The 10,064-nt window shown below is 37.0% G+C and overlaps 1 pseudogene; it reads left to right on the top strand.

Moving 5' to 3' along the window:
* The first annotated feature begins 9,759 nt into the window (after window positions 1-9,759).
* Window positions 9,760-9,848, top strand: LOC118758310 (U2 spliceosomal RNA; annotated as a pseudogene).
* The last annotated feature ends 216 nt before the right edge of the window (window positions 9,849-10,064 follow it).

Genomic DNA, 10,064 nt, shown 5'->3' with positions numbered 1-10,064 from the left:
ATTGTCAAGGCTAAGCCAAACTGAAGCCATCTTCTTCCAGGTCATTTCCATGTGTGCAGGGGCACAAGCACTTGGCCAGTCCTCCACTGCTTTTCTCAGACATGAAGCAGAAAGCTGGATTGCAAGTGGAATAGCAGGGGCTATGATCAGTTCCCATATGAAATGTCAGTGTTGTAACCAGGGGCTTTATCCTTTACCCCAGAATGGCAATCCCCTTGTTCTTGGGTTAGGCCAGTATTTATTTATGATGATTACATCTGTTTTGTTAAATTGATCATTTTGTACATATAATGTCCTTTTTGTCTCTTTTTACAGGTTTGGATTTAAGATTTGTTTTATGTGAAATGAATATAGTGATTCTCATTTCTGGTTTTCATTTGCTTGAAGTATCTTTTTCCATACTTTCATTTTCAGTCTCTGTGTATCTTTATCTTCCCACTGAGTTCTTGTAAGGAGAATATGGTTGCTCCCTCTTTAAAACCCAGTGAACAAAGATACAACTTTTGACTAGGGAATAAAATCGACTGCATTTAATATTGGTCAATGAGAATTAACTGCTAACTTTTTTAGTGTTACTGATTGTTGTATTAGTAAATATGATACTGTTATATATTTTCATGATGGTTACTTCTGGTAAACGATTCCCTTAAAATTTTTGTAAGGTTGCTCTGATGGGGGATTCTCTATCTAGAGAATACTTTCTTTCTTCTTCATTCTAAAGGATAGTTTCACAGGATTTAATCGTATTTGAAAATGTCATTCTTTTTCTCTTTAGACATTGAATATATCATCTCATTATTTCCTAGCCAGAGGTTTCACTTGAAAAGTTTTGTTAATGTAATTTATTTCCTTTTATAAGTAATGTGACATATGTTTATTAGAATCTTTATCATTCTCTGCCTATTATTAACTGTTTTGGTCAGGATTTAGATTATTATTATTTATTATTATTATTATTTTATCATGCAGTTCCATTGGCTTTCGGCTTTGCTGTACCCTTCCCCAACACCCTCCCCACTACTGATTTACCCTCTAGTATTGTAATGGGTAGTCCTACATAAACAGTCATAAGTTTGTCATTCTGCTATTGAAGTGTTTCCCAACACTGTAGGCAAGGAACATGTCAGAGAGCTCAGCATTCTACTGTCAGCATATATTCAACAGTTTCACCAGGAATCCATGTTTGGTCTGGATGCATGCTGCACTATGTCTCTACATCTTGACATGTCAGTCTCTTCTATGTTTTTTCTTTAATTTATTTTTATTCAAAAGTCAGATATACAGAGAGGAGGAGAGACAGGGAGGAAGATTTTCCCTCTGATGGTTCACTCCCCAAATGGCCACAGCAACCAGTGCTATGCTGATACGAAGACATCTGCTACACTTGTATTATTCATTCCCTTAAATACAGAGCCAGAAAACACATTCCACAAGAGGCAGAAAAACAAAATTTACATCAACCTGAAGCTAAGCAACATGCTTCAGAATGACCAATGCAATGCTAAAGTAATGAAAAAGAAAATAACCTTCCTGCAGAAATTGATGCTAATGCATGACCCATTTGGTACTGAAGAAATGATAATAAAAACAAGAATATCAATGCCCATGTGATGTAGCAAGAACAGTCTTGAGAGGGACATTAAAGACATCAGGTGCTTGCAAACCATAAAAATGTCTCACATGAATGATCTATTAATGTAACAGAAGAATTTTTTGGTTTTTTATTATTATTTTTTTAACTTATTCATTAGTTACATTGTATTATGTGACACAGTTTCATAGGTACTGGGATTCTCCCCACCCCTCCCCAAACCCTCCCCCATGGTGGATTCTTCCACCTTGTTGCATAACCACAGTTCAAGTTCAGTTGAGATTCTCTCATGGCAAGCATATACCAAGCATAGAGTCCAGCATCTTATTGTTCAGTAAAGTCCAACGGCTTTTTAGGGAGACCCTCTCTGGTCTTAAGGTAGAGCCAGCAGTGTTTCATCCCGATCAAGTAAAAGCTCTAACAAACCATTGGCAACAACTTACAACGTTATGGAATTAATTGACATAGTATTGAGTAACCAATACGTTAAAAATAAATGCGAGTTCTTAACCACATCCTGTGACCACCTCATTGACATTTCAATTTTAGTTTATACACAACGTGCCTATACATCTTAAAATATCTACAGATTATTGTTCAGCTGTCTTGTGTCTATTTTCATTATAACATTTAGCCTTTTATAGCATTGAAGCATAATTTTTGCTGAACCCGGCCTTTTTTTTTTTCCAGGTAGTCTAGACTGGCTTATAAGTCCAGAATATACAAAGAACTACAAAACAACCAAAACACCAGAACAAACGAGCCACTCAAGAACTGGGCACGGGAAATGGGCAGACATTTCACAAAGGAACAATCCCAAATGGCAAACAAACATATAAAAAAATGCTCAAGTTCCCTGGCAATAAGGGAAATCCAAATTAAAACATCAATGAGGTACCACCTAACGCCAGTAATATTGGCCCACATGAATAAAAGCACCAACAACACTTGTTGGAGAGGTTGAGGGGGAAAAGGAACCCTACTCCACTTCTGTTGGGGCTGCAGGTTGGTACAGCCTCTATGGAAATCAATATGGAGAACATTCAAACAACTCAAATTCAACATACCGTATGATCCAGCTATAGCACTCCTAGGAATATACCCAAAAAACCTGTTTCATGGGAAACCAACATGCACCCCTATGTTCATAGCAGCACAATCAGTAATTGCAAAAACATGGAAACAACCAAAATGCCCATCAGCAGAGGATTGGATAAGAAAGCTATGGTTCATCTACTCAATGGAATACTACTCAGCTATTAAAAAAAACAAAATGCAGTTCTTTGTGGCCAAATGGGCCAAACTGGAAACCATAATGCTAAGGGAAATGAACCAATCCCAAAAGGTTAGATACCACATGTTTGCCTTAATTTAAGATGAAATGATGTCAATCTGAAAAATAGTACCTGTAAATTGTAATATTATCTTAACCTCAGACTATCTCACATGCAATCAGATATTGTGAAGCAACCAACAAAGCAACAATCAATGTTAGTCAGATGCTTGTGATCTATATCAAAGAATTGTAAAACCTAATATATTTGTAATACACTATGTTATTCTGTCAGGGGGTGGAGGAGCGAGAAATCTTCCATCACCCTAGAAGGTGTGAGGGAAACATGAAATATTAGTTACTCCTCACTAGGGTATTGAGGATTTCTCTGTATATCCATCCTAAAACTGCTCTGCACCTCAACTGTTGACATACGTCTTGTTGGAGTTATAAGCCAGAAGAATTTTTTGAAAAAGACACAAATTAATAGGAAATGTGAAAAGGTAAAATTCACAGCAAAACAACTGGGCTTTAAACAACAAACCCTGGAAATTGAAATATGAAAGACACATTCATTAAGAAGATGAGAAAAACAACACCTCAGCTACATTGACAAAGAGCATCATAAGAGAACAACCACTTACAATTAGAGATGAAAGAGAAATGGTTCCAACTTTATGCTCCTTATGTGAGTCATGACACTGTTGGAACAGGCAAGAGTGAAGATTCTAAGTTTTTGTTGTTTCACCATATGTAGAAGTTTCATTGGGAGTCTACCTTCATTTATTAGTAGAGACGCATTCTGTTGGTTTTCCTTGATTTCTGGCACTTGGGTCTCCATTACATCCTTTTTTTTTTTTTTTTTTTTTTTTTTCGAGTTTCACATGTGTATTTACTCACCTTTATATATTATGTGTTTACTTTGTGTTTTTAATAGAAGATATATTAGAGTAAACATATGAAATCTATCCTTTTGGTATTAGTTCATTTCACATAGCATAATGATCTCCCACTGGGCCGATTTTGAGGAAAACAATAAAATGTCACTCTTTTTTAATAGTTGACTAGTATTGTGCAGTCCTCTTGCATTGGGTATCTAGATTGTTCCCATGATTTTGTGGTTGTTGATTGTGCTGTAGTGAACACAGAGGTACAAGTGTCTTTCTCATGTATATGTATCAGGTCTTTTGGATATATTCCCAGGAGTGGTATTGCTGGGTCATATGGTATGTGAGATGTCATTTGCCTGAGCATTCTTCATACTGACTTCCATAGAGGCTGCACCAGCTTGCAATTCCACCAGCAATGGAGGAAGAATCCTTTTCCCCACATCCTCACTAGCAAGTGCTCTTGGTAGTTTTCTGTATGTGGGCCATTCTCACTGCAGTTACATGGAACTTCAGTATTGCTTTTATTTGTACTTCCCTTATTACTAGGGAGCTTGAGCATATTTTATGTCTGTTCTCCATTTGCATGTATTCTTTTGAGAAGTGTCTGCTGATTTCCTTCACCCATTTCTTAACTGGTTTGTTTATTTTTGGTATCATTTTTTTCTGGAAACCTTGAATATTCTGGATATTAGCCCCTTCTTTTATTTGGTGTATAAGGGTTCTATCCCACTCTGTTGTTTGCTTGTTTACATTGCTGATTGTTTCCCGTGCTTTGCAGAAGCTTCTCAGTTTCACACGGTTCCGTTTGTTCATTTTGTTCTGACTGCCTGTGATTTTGATGATTTTTCTAGCAAGTCTGCCTATGCCTACATCTCGTAGAGTATGTCCTGCATTTTCTTCTAATAGTTTCATTGTGTCTGAGTGTAAGTTTATCTCCTTTATCCATTTAGATTTGATCTTTCTGTACAGTGAAATATGGGTGTTTTGTTTCTTGCTTCTATTGGCTGCTATCAATTGTCACAACAGCATTTTTGAAAAAACTTCTTTCTTCCCTGGGTTGCTTTCTGCTCTCTCATTGAAGGTCAGATGGCTGTGCATATGTGTGTTCTTTCCTGATGTTTCTACTTTGTTCCAATGATCTTCACTGTTTCTCTACCAGTATCAGGCTGTTTTGATAACTACCACCCTATAATATGTCATGACATCTGAGATTGTACCTTCCTGCTAAGTTATTATTCTTTAGGATAGTTTTGGATATTCATGGGCTCCTGTGTTTCCTGATGAACTTTTGTATCATTTTCTCCAGTGCTTGTGAAGAATGTTCTTAATGTTTTGATTGGAATCATGTTGAATTTTGATATTGCTTTTTGTGATGTGGACATTTTGATTATATTGACTCTGAACATCCAGGAACATGGTATATTTCTCCACTTTTTAAAGTCTTCTTATGTTCCTTTTTCTAATGTTTTGCAATTTTTTTCATAGAGGTCATTGATATGTTTAATTGCGTTTTTTCCAATGTACTTCAGCTTCTTCTCCGTTCTTTTAAACGATACCAAATGGATTAGTTCTTTTTCAGCCTTAGAATTGTTTGCATGCACTTGGGTAATTAATTCTTGTTCATTTAGTTTGTACCCTGCCACCTTACCATACCAACTTTCTTCTGAAATCTAGCAGACTAATTATTGAGTCTTTTCATTCTCATATGCATAGAATCACGTCACCTCAACACAGAGTAGGTTCTCAGATTACAATTAATTTTCCCTTCTTTGACTTCAGCACGTTTTTGAATAACGTTCCCAGTGCTAAGTGTTGGCATATTCTTTTAATTCTTTTTTACTGTGGAAATGTTTTATTTCATTTTCAGACAAAAATGAGAGCTTTGGTGGATATATTATTTGGAGTTGAGTTTTATGTTTTGGTAAGGATTTATTTTATGTTTTTATTATTTTTTAATTGGAAAGTCAAATATACAGAGAGGAGGAGAGTCAGAGAGAAAGATCTTCCATTTGATCATTCACTCCCCAAGCAGCTGCAATGGCCACAGCTGCATTGATCCAAAGCCAGGATCCAAGATCTTCTTGCTAGTCTCCCATGTGGATGCAGGGTCCCAACGTCCTGAGCTGTCCACAAGCAGAGAGCTGGATGGGAATTGGGGCTGTCAGGATTAGGACTGACACGTACATGGGATCCTGTGCAAGATGAGAACTTCAGTTCCTAGTTGGACGAACTGGGCCAGGGAAAGTTCTTTTTTAATAATTTTATCGGATACTTCCTACAATTCTGCCACTCGTTCCACAACTTCAGGACTTCTTGTAACTCTGGTATTTGAGTTTTGTGAATGGTGTCATTCTTTTCTTGGATAGATTTCTCAGTTTTATTCTGATTTTCTTCCATATCTCTAATTAATTGTGTGTTCTCACATTGGTTATTTTCCAGCTTTGATATTCTTCTGCAGCATTCATTCTATTGTTCAGGCTTTCTATTGTTTTCTTTAGATTAAGTATTTTAGTTTGGACCTGTTTCATAGTTTCTATCTCTGTGGGAACTGCTTTATAGTTTCTAACTCTGTGGTGATATATTGTTTATGTTTCTTGAAGTCTTGCCATAATTTCTCAATGTCTCTGAAGCTTTTTAATTTATTATTATTATTATCATTTTATCATATAGTTCCAACGGCCCTGGGATGTGCCTTAATTCCTTCTCAAGCCTCTGCCACCACCCACTGATTTCCCCTAAACTAGCACAGTAATGTAATTCTTCATAAATAGTGATAATTTCATCATTGTGTATGTGGACAATGGTGGATTGTATGGCATTTGTTGTCGAGAGATATTTTATAGTTTCGTTGGAGTTCATCTTTGAGCTGGAAGTATTGAAGCATACTGCTTTGTATCCTCACATCTGGATATGATAGTTTCCATTAGACAGTCACTATACATCCCCTTAACTGAAAAGACATGAAACAATATCCACAGCAGGAAGAAAAATAGAAGTTAACAATGCCATGAAGCTAAATTGCATGCTGAATGACTGAATGTGTTGCTGAAGAAATGACTAATGTGTTGCTGAAGAAAAGAAAAGAAAAGAAAATCGTGAAGCTTCGTAAAGAAAATGAGGCTACTGTATAACTTATGAGTCAGTAAAGAATTTAATGAGGAGCCAGGCACAGTGGCCTAGTGGCTAAAGTCCTCACCTTGAATGAGCCAAGATCCCATATTGGCTCTGATTCTAATCCTGGCAGCTCCACTTCCCATCCAGCTTCTTGCTTGTGACCTGGGAAGGTAATCAAGGACTGCCCAAAGCCTTGGGACCCTACACCCACATGGGAGATGGAGAGGAAGTCTCTTGCTCCTGGCTTTGGTTCAGCACAGAGCCCACCATTATGGTCATTTGGGGAGTGAATCATCTTCACTGTCCCTCCTCCTATCTGTATACATTACTTTGCAATAAAAATGAATCTTATTTTAAAAAAGAATTTAATGAGATAAAAACAATGTTGAAGAGATGAGACTGAAACCAAAAAACATCAAAATCCATGAGATATAGTTTCCACCAAACTTTGATGGTGAGATGTGTCACGTGTAGGCAACAAATAGATGAGTTTAGTTTTTTTTTTATAATCTACTCTATAATTCTGCGACATTTGAATGATCGATTTAAGCCATTTACATTCAAGTTTAATATGAACAGGTGGTAATTTTGTCCTGTCATTGTAGCCATGGGTGATTCATTGATTTAGTCTTCTGCTATTTTACTGGGATACTCTTCAAATTTGCCTTTAGTTTTGGTTGGTGCTATTCTTCTTCTCTATCAAGAGAATATCTTTAAGTATCATTTGTAGGGCAGGTTTGGAAGAGGCATATTCTTTCAACTTTCCTTTACTATGGAAGAATTTTATTTCATTTTCAAAGACAAAGGAAAGTTTTGCTGGATGTTCTTTTGCCATTAGAATCCAGAATATGTTGTTCCATTCTCTTCTGGCCTGTAGAGTTTCCTGTGAGAGGTCAGCTGTGAATTTAATTGCCATTTTCTATAAGTCAACTGATATTTTTCCATGTGAACATTTAAGTATCTTTTCCTTATGGTTGATTGAAGAGAGCTTGATTATCATGTGTCATGGTAAAGACCGCTTTTGTTCAATGCTGTTGGGAGCTTTGTGCCCCTCCTGCATTCTGTTTCTCAATTCTTTCTCCACATTGCAGAAGTTTTTCTTTATTATTTCATTGAATCAACCTTTAGCCCCAGCTTCTCTGTCTGTGCCCTCTGGGACTCCCATAACTCTTACAATTGGCCTTTTAATGATGTCTCTTAATTCTTGAGCAAGGTTTTTTTTTTTTTTTTTTAAGCTTGACCCAGCTCTGCTTTTAGGGTTTTGATTGTTTCCCTATTGTAATTAGGAATCGCTTCTAATTTTGAGATACTTTCTTCTGCTTCATTCATTCTACTATTGAGATATTGCACTGATTTTTTTATTTGCTCTATTGCTTCTGTCATGTGCAATAACTCAGGTTGAATTTTTTTCAGTGTTGCTCTTTTTTGGCGTCACATAATGCTTAAATCCCTTGAACTCCTGTATGTGCTTCTAATTGTTGTTAAAGAGCTTAACAGAAAATAGCTAATACCAAATACCAGAGCCAGATAGAAACACAACAGAAAAAGAGAACTTCAGACAAATATCCTTGGTGAATACAGACACAAATATCCTCAATAAAATACTAGACAACAGGACGAAACAGCACATCAGGCAGAATATTTACCTGGACCAGGTGGGTTTCATCCCTGGCAGGCAGGGATGGTTCAGCATTCACATATCAATAAATGTGATACATCACATAATAAAATGAAAAATAAAAACCATATGATCTTCTCAATAGATGCAGAGAAGGCATTTGCTAAAATCCAATGCTGCTTAATGCTGAAAATATCAAGCAAGATAGGCATAGTAGAAACATTCTATAACATGATCAAAGGAATATATAAAAATCCCCCTGCTAGCATCATAATTTTTTAATGCCTATCCTCTTGTTTTACTTTTTTTTATTAATTACATTGCATTATGTGACAGTTTCATAGTCTCTGGGAATCCCCCCACCGCTCCCCAAGCCCTTCCCCTATGGTGGATTCCTCCAACTTGTTGCAGTATTACAGTTCAAATTCAATCAAGATTCATTCTTTGCAAGCATTGACCAAGCATAGAGTCCAGCAACTTATTGTCCAGATAAATTCAACAGTTTGTTTGGGAGACCATTTCTGGTCTGAAGGTAGAGCTGGCAGAATATCATCCCAATCAATTAAGAGGCCCAACATGACATCAACAACAATTTACAACATTATGGATTTGACATGGTTTTGAGTAACCAATATGTTAAGAAAAACTGCAAGTCCTTAACCACATCCTATGATTAGCTCATTGACATTTCAATTTTAGTTTATATACAGAACCGGCTGCTATACACCTTAAAATGGTTATAGGGTACTGTTCAGTTGTCTCGTGTCTATTTTCATTTTAGCATTTAGCCATTTGTTGTGTTGAAGTATAATTTTGCTGAACTTGGCAGATTTTAGGATAATCTAGACTGGCTTATAACTCTAAAAAGACATTTGTCAACAATTAAGGTGCAGAACATTTTGGTTCTTTTGGAGGGGTGTGCAGAGAAATCTTCAACACCATGGTGAGGAGTGACTAATCTTTGCATCCCACCCAGCGATGCATGAACCAATCCACGCCAGCTCTTTCCTGTCAGATTCCAAGCTCTACTTTTTGTTGTTTGTCTATTTATTTTAGGTTTTTTTAGTTTGTATGATTGCTTGTTTGCTATGATGGTCATTGCGAGGGAGGGTGGGGGTCCAGAGGTGGAGCCAGGCTCGGACCAGAGGAAGCTCTCCTCCCTGGTCCCGAAGGATGTTTATTGTTCTTCTGTTTCTGCGGACCGCTTGGGGCTCCTGGTTGTCGTTCTGATGACATTGGTTTCTGCGCGGTAGTGTTTGGACTTCTTCCATCCCCTGCTTCTCGGCCTTTTGGCTAAGATCAAGTGTAGTATCTGTTCTTATCAGTAGCATCATAATTAATGGTGAACGATTGGAAGCTTTTCCAGTAAAACCTGGAATTACAGGAATGTCCACTAATCACTACCCTTCAAAATACTGTTGGTGTCTTTGCCAGAGCTATTAGGGTAGAAAAAGAAGTTAAAGGAACTCAAATTTGAAATGGGGAAGTGAAATTTTCTTAATCTGTAGATAACAGGATTCTCTACATAGGAGAACCAAAAGCCTCCTTCAGGAGACTATTGGAACTCATAAGAGGTGT

This window comes from Ochotona princeps, chromosome 1, assembly GCF_030435755.1.
Source record: "Ochotona princeps isolate mOchPri1 chromosome 1, mOchPri1.hap1, whole genome shotgun sequence".
In the NCBI taxonomy this organism is placed as follows: Eukaryota; Metazoa; Chordata; class Mammalia; order Lagomorpha; family Ochotonidae; genus Ochotona; species Ochotona princeps.
This window is presented reverse-complemented; position numbering and strand designations above follow the sequence as displayed.